Source organism: Brienomyrus brachyistius, unplaced genomic scaffold (genome assembly GCF_023856365.1).
Source record: "Brienomyrus brachyistius isolate T26 unplaced genomic scaffold, BBRACH_0.4 scaffold306, whole genome shotgun sequence".
Lineage (NCBI taxonomy): Eukaryota > Metazoa > Chordata > Actinopteri > Osteoglossiformes > Mormyridae > Brienomyrus > Brienomyrus brachyistius.
The window spans coordinates 15,477-23,352 of record NW_026042581.1 but is presented as its reverse complement, the minus strand read 5'-3'; positions in this window follow the sequence as shown (position 1 = coordinate 23,352).

The window sequence follows — 7,876 nt, the reverse complement described above, 5'->3', positions numbered from 1 at the left end:
ATGTTTCCTTTCACTGTGTACTGTGTATATTGCTGAAATAACAATAAACCCACTTGACCACCTGCCTCGATTCATCCTGAAGAGTTTTCCAATGTTGTTCAAAGGTCTGTTTGTTTCGGGTGAAGGACACGCCCCTGGACGTGCTGGATAAGGGGACCACAGATCAGTGTCCTCAGTCCTGCTTCTCCCTTCAAAGCTGAGAGGAAGATGACCCGCCTGCTGGTTCTGGTTTTGGCTTATGGAGCTCTGCTTATCTCCACAGAGGCCCAGCAAGATTACCACAGTCTCCCTGCACTCTACAAGACGGCCATTAAACTCGCAGTCGAAAATGCTCATCAAGGAACCCGTCAGCACATGAATTTCTATAACATCCAGGGCCGTCCGAAGGTAACTGCTGAGAAAGTGTTTACAAAAGTGTGAAACTTTCATCATCTGCAAGCTGAACTAATGAGAATCACATTGATTTTGATGTTTTAATTTCAATGCATATGATGCTTAATGTCTCTTCACAATGAAAGTGATGGTTGTATATCTCAGCCCTGGTCAATTTTACCTTCTCACAGTTTCTCTCTGAATCTGCTGCAGTCAAGTCTGTGACAGTTTGCCATTTTTTGGGTGATTATTGTTTGTTATATTGCCTTTAAAACAGTTGTAGGCAATTTTGTATATAACGTGTTTATGTGATTTAGATCAGCAGTGAATACATTGACATTGAGATTCTCTTGAGAGCAACAAAATGTCCAAAGTCAACTGCAACAGACCATCGGGCTGACTGTATTTTCATGGACAAGAGGGTAAGTAAAGAGTCACTGTGACTGTGAGCATTGGACATATCAGTTAGCAAATTAATTTAGGTTCATGTTAACTTTTTTGATGCCCTGCGGAGGAAAGTTAGCCAACAATAAAGTAACAAATAGATAGGTGGCCTCAAACAGCCAGTTCCATCACCTTATTCTCAAATTTTAGTAGGTTTACAGGCTTAAAGGCTGGATTACCAGGCAGTTGAAATCAGCCTTAAATGGCAGTGTGGTGTTTTGTGGTGAAAGGGCAATTAAATCTGGTCAGAGCAGGGTAGATGCGCAGTGTGAATTACCCTTTAAATTTACCTCTTTAAATAGTGAACTACAGGACCACTTAGCTTGATCGGAGGACAGTATTTTAATACAGAGCAGTGTTCAGTTAAACGGGATTTGTTGTTCATACTTTTAGATGAACTTGCTTTGTATAATATAGCCTTAAGGTGACCCTGCTTTGGAAGCTCTTTCCTCTAAAATTGTTCTGTGTCATTAAACCCTGCAGTCCAGCAGCTCTGCCTTAAATCTTTAGATATATCTTTACTACACCTTCTCTCACTGTATTTATTGCCCACCACTCTTTAAATACTGTTTTTGTGTGTCTGTGTGTTTTTGCAGCCATTCATTAACTGTAGAGTTTGCAGCAGACGGTCTGGTAATAATCTTACACATCCATCAATTGACTGTGTACCAAACAAGAAAGTGGATGAAGTAAGTGTAGAGAGTCTTAGCATTATGGAAATGTAACAGGTGTGTGAATTGTGTCTAAACATGTGGTTAAACTTTGATTGTGTTTGTACATGCAAAAATTTGATCAGAGTACTGTTTATTAATGACAAGGTTACTTTTAATCTGAACAACAGTGGCAGCACCAGGGAAAAGCTTGGGGGGGGGGCTCTAGCTCCTCCTCCAATGACCATAGTACCCCCACAGCACCCCCAAAATATTGGTTTCATTTTTTCTTTAACTATCTGTAAAATCTGTATATTGTGTAAGACATTTTTGCGGTTTTTATAGCATACTTGTAGTGTATTTTTTCTTCAAAGTACACATAGAGGCTCTGTGAGCTAGACGTTAGAATTTCATATTTTATCATATTTTATCCATGCTGTAGCTTATCGTGCTGTGTGCTTCTATACAGCATCTACATAAGCTGAAAAGCTAAAGCACCCGCTCTAAATAATCTCACTCCCCTATAGCACCTGTAGCATTAAGTCACTGGCGCTGCCACTGCTGAATAAACGACTCCAATCTGACTAAACCGCTTAACTTTTCCTCCCCATGTTACATTTCAGGACAAACGACGTAATATGTGTCCTTCTGATAAACCTCCTCTCAGATCTAAAACTGCCTTGGCTTCCAAGGACACTAAAGAAGCTGAAGGAGACTGTCTGGGCTGTTTCTGATGGCTGATGGTCCTGCAATGTGGACCAGAGGAGGAAACTGGAAGGGAAAATGCTTTGCTTTATATCATGCCCACCCAAAGCCCCCAGTGAGTAAGCCATAGGCGCCGATAGCATGGAAAAACTCCCAAGAAGGAAGAAACCTTGGGAGGGACCAAACTCAAAGGGGGAGCCCATCCTCCTGGGGCCGGCAAAGTGTAGGTGCAGGATCACAAAAAACTTAACGAGAGAATTCGACTGTCCCTCACAAAAACTGTAAAGTTTTAGTGGCTAAATTGCTTTTTCTATGCCTTTTCAAACAGGAGGAGATTTGTTTGGCTATATGTAGAAATTTTCTATACAATTTAGACAGCACAGAATCATTAACCTACTTTAATGAATTTATTTATACAACCACATATTTCACACATTTTGACATCAGTCATGCAGTGAAGATACAGTCTCTTTATTTCTTGACGCCAACCCTCCCCATTAATCCGGGCTTGGGACCGACACCTAGTTGAGCTGGCTTGCTCCCTTAAGTGGCTGGGTTAGGCTAAACTATGTACATATTTATAAAGACTACAATAAATTTATAAAGACCTCCCTAAATATGTAGTCTAACAAAACGCAGTTTAAAGAAGGTAGCCTACCTGGTAAACAAAGAAATTAAAAGGCCCACAGCATATAATCGGGCTATATTCCAAGCAGTTTTTAAGAACGTAACCTACATGGCGAAATTGAATTACTTTCTGGACCAACAAACGCAACCAGGCATGAACATTATGCACCTTCCTAGTCTTGATGTAAGTCGTCCTACAGATGAGGACGTTAGGCAGCCTTTAGATCCGACCCATCATGCACTGCAGTTTTTTGCAAATTCCTCAGACGGAAAACCATTAAATACCTCTTCTATTACCTTATATTACCTTATATTCATGTAATAAATATACAAATATCAATTAGTTGGAAATCAGCCAGACAGACGTAATTACTACAAATGGTTTCCACTGTATTTGTGACTCTGAGTGCCGCAGGCTTGGATGCAGTGCCGCACCATTTTGTAAGGCATGCACTGGCCAATCATGTAGCACTTCTCTCAGAAATATTAATGAGACATCACCTACCACCCTGCAAAAAAGAAATTTGCCGCTTGTCCCCCTGCACATGAGCCAACTTGGCTGCGTCAACCAGCGGAGCTCCGGAGCCTCTGGAGAAACACGCGGCAAAAAAGGCTCGCATGCGGTCTTCCAAAGTTTGGGAATACTTCAGTCATGACACCTTTTCTGCGCCTCTACTGTAGCTGGCGTTAATGATGCTGTTTCAGCCATTTTATATTTTCTGTTTACTTATTCTGTCATGTAAGACTGAGACAAATTATCGTTTACGACAATTCTTACACACTGTAGCCTGACTTGCTGACTTAAGTAAGTTTAACTATAAGCTACCTTTGCTAGTGTTTGTGAATAACATGTTTCTCTAGTTATGAAATTATTCCATGTTTTAGCATCTGTTTCAACATTAAAGTCAAATTGGTATACTGAAATATATAAAAACTATTGAACTATTAACTTAAGTCTAACATAGAAAATCCTACTGAATCTCTTAAGATTTTCCTTTTTTGTTAATGCACTAATGTTTAAGAAGTGTCTTAATAAATTGAATTTCAGATTTGTGTGTGGGTGGGAGTGGGTGAATTGTATTAAATTCATACATTCATTCTTTTGGCTCAGACATTACTGACCTAAAACAAATTGAGGCATTGGGTAAGTGCTTAAATTAGCTACTAAATGGCAAAAAATATTCTAAATATCACATTTTCCATTCTTCGGTATAATTTTAACGAATCACCTATGCTGCCAAACATTAACGCATAGATTGTCACAACACTCTATGTTTTAGTTCTTCTTTATGTGTATAGGACGGTGTGATGGTTCTGGTGGTGGGTGTGGCCGACGCTGCTCGCGATGTTTGGCTATGCTGCAGTCCCAGGGACCAAGTTGGAACACATTTCCACCTTCAAGCTTAGGTGGAAAAACGGCACCGAGACCCAGCAGCAGGACAACTTCACTTGTCCAGACAACCAGCCCTGCTTCATCATTGAAGTAAGCCCTGTGAACAGGAGCGAGATGTACTTCTGCAGTGGATGTTATAGCGGAAAGAACATCCCCATCCTCACGTCTGCCGGAGTGCCCCCTCAAGTGGGTGTGTGACTTAACTCGATGGATGAATTGGACAGAATGTACTGTTACTAGAGGTCGACCGATATGGGTTTTTCAATAGCCGATGCCGATATTTAGGAGTCAGGGTCAGGCGATGGCCGATATATGCTGCTGATTTTTTTTGGCCGATAATTGGACGTTTTCCCCTCTATTTGCATGGTAAAATATCACACTAATAATAACAAACGATACACAAAATTTCTCAATTTAGCATTTATTGAATACTCAACTTGGAAACAATAACACATTTATAAACAATAAAAATAGCAGCATCAGAATCTCTGTTAGTGCACAATATAGCAGCAAACTCCTCATGTTTGACGGAAGGAAATTTGTAAACAATACAAAAAGGAATAAGCATGTTATCTTCAGTTGTAATCCCACTTCCAGTCCCTGAGTCTTACTCACCACACTCATACTTCACAGCAATCAGACAGCAGTTAATTAACCAGAAGAGAAAAATGCAAAAACACAACAGAACTTGTAAATAATAACAAACTAATAGACAATAAAAATAGCAGCATCAGAATCTCTATTAGTGCCAAATATAGCAGCAAACTCCTCATGTCTGACGGAAGGAAAATTTGTAAATACACAAAGGAATGAGCACATCTTCAGTTTTAATCCCATTTCCAGTCCCTGAGTCTTCCTCATCCCACAAGCAGGCAAGGCATGTCACCCCGGTTGTGTGACACTTATTTTATATAATAAAATAAGTGCCCCCTGCGGCCCCAGAGCCCGAGCAGCCGTCTCCGCTGCCTGCAGCTACCGCGCCCACGTCCGAGGCGCTTTCCCTGCCTGCAGCTCCCGGGCAGGCGCCCCCTCTGCAGCCTGCAGCTCCAGTCCCTGGCCCCACTCCAGTCCCTTCTCCCCCTGTGACTCTGGTACCCTCACCCCGACGAGCCCGACCCCGGCCACGGGTCCTTATGTCTGTGTCCCATAAGGGGAGAGGACACAGACGCACGGCTGGGGTCCCACCCGCCCAGCCCCCTGGCTCGCCCTCCCTCGCCGGCGCTAGGGCTTGGTCGGCGCCTGCGGGTTCTGGCCCTCCGGGTCGGCTGTCGTCTGCGGGTCCCCCTCCGCGGCCTCGTCGCCCTGCCTCGGTCCCTCCTCCGGCGTCTTATCGGTTGCCTGCGGGCCCCCCGACGGCGGCTCCTCATTCGCCTGCTGGTCCTCCCGCTCTGGCGTGTCGGAGGACGTCGCCGTCTGCTGCGGCTCCCCCTCTCTCCTTGCCCTCGCCAGGGTCCCTTCCAGCTCCTTCGTCCCCTTCCCTGGTCTCCCCTCCGACTCCCTCCTTCGTCCCTGCGTCTGTCCCTCACCCCATCTCCTCGGCCCCTCCGGCTCCGGCCTCCCGGCCGCCTGCAGCCCTTCCGGCTGCCTCCCGTCGCCCGCTGGGTCTCCCTCGGGCTCCTCTTGGTTCCCCCTCCTTCTCTCCCTGGCCTCCCGTCTTTGTCCCTCCTGCCTCTGCTCCCCCTCGCTTTGTTCCTCCTGTCTCTGTCCCTCCTCTCTTTGTCCCTCGTCCCTCTGGCTTCTGCTCCTCTTTCCCCGATGTTCCCTTCGTTCACTCCCGGTCCTTTTGTCCTGCCTGTTCCCTCCGTGTCCCCCTTTCTGATCTGTTTCTCTGCCTTTCCTGTCTTATGTCAAGTCTTGTCCTGGCTCCTTCCCCTGTGCCAGTTCTGTCTGTCCGTTCTGTTCCCTGTCCCTCATTAATGAGGTTTTATATAGATATACATATATGCCCGGCTTGTCCGCTCCTCGTGTGTGCCACGCCCCCTGATTACCCACGTGTGCTTCCCTGATCGTCTCCTGCTTTGCCCGATTACTTTGATTAGTCATGACCTATTTTAAGTCCTGGTCTTACCTGTTTGCCCTGTCCGTCATTGTAGTTTGTCAATGCCTGCGTTCCGTCCTGCTCTACCCGCTCCGTTTCCCCGATTAAAGACCCGTTTTCACAAACACAAAAAATTGGTTCAGATAGGCGACGGACAATCTGATTGGCTCAGATAGGCGACGGACAATCTGATTGGCTCAGATAGGCGACGGACAATCTGATTGGCTCAGATAGGCGACGGACAATCTGATTGGCTCAGATAGGCGACGGACAATCTGATTGGCTCAGATAGGCGACGGACAATCTGATTGGCTCAGATAGGCGACGGACAATCTGATTGGCTCAGATAGGCGACGGACAATCTGATTGGCTCAGATAGGCGACGGACAATCTGATTGGCAGATTGTCCGTCGCCTATCTGAGCCAATCAGATTGTCCGTCGCCTATCTGAGCCAATCAGATTGTCCGTCGCCTATCTGAGCCAATCAGATTGTCCGTCGCCTATCTGAGCCAATCAGATTGTCCGTCGCCTATCTGAGCCAATCAGATTGTCCGTCGCCTATCTGAGCCAATCAGATTGTCCGTCGCCTATCTGAGCCAATCAGATTGTCCGTCGCCTATCTGAGCCAATCAGATTGTCCGTCGCCTATCTGAGCCAATCAGATTGTCCGTCGCCTATCTGAGCCAATCAGATTGTCCGTCGCCTATCTGAGCCAATCAGATTGTCCGTCGCCTATCTGAGCCAATCAGATTGTCCGTCGCCTATCTGAGCCAATCAGATTGTCCGTCGCCTATCTGAGCCAATCAGATTGTCCGTCGCCTATCTGAGCCAATCAGATTGTCCGTCGCCTATCTGAGCCAATCAGATTGTCCGTCGCCTATCTGAGCCAATCAGATTGTCCGTCGCCTATCTGAGCCAATCAGATTGTCCGTCGCCTATCTGAGCCAATCAGATTGTCCGTCGCCTATCTGAGCCAATCAGATTGTCCGTCGCCTATCTGAGCCAATCAGATTGTCCGTCGCCTATCTGAGCCAATCAGATTGTCCGTCGCCTATCTGAGCCAATCAGATTGTCCGTCGCCTATCTGAGCCAATCAGATTGTCCGTCGCCTATCTGAGCCAATCAGATTGTCCGTCGCCTATCTGAGCCAATCAGATTGTCCGTCGCCTATCTGAGCCAATCAGATTGTCCGTCGCCTATCTGAGCCAATCAGATTGTCCGTCGCCTATCTGAGCCAATCAGCTTGTCCGTCGCCTATCTGAGCCAATCAGATTGTCCGTCGCCTATCTGAGCCAATCAGATTGTCCGTCGCCTATCTGAGCCAATCAGATTGTCCGTCGCCTATCTGAGCCAATCAGATTGTCCGTCGCCTATCTGAGCCAATCAGATTGTCCGTCGCCTATCTGAGCCAATCAGATTGTCCGTCGCCTATCTGAGCCAATCAGATTGTCCGTCGCCTATCTGAGCCAATCAGATTGTCCGTCGCCTATCTGAGCCAATCAGATTGTCCGTCGCCTATCTGAGCCAATCAGATTGTCCGTCGCCTATCTGAGCCAATCAGATTGTCCGTCGCCTATCTGAGCCAATCAGATTGTCCGTCGCCTATCTGAGCCAATCAGATTGTCCGTCGCCTATCTGAGCCAATC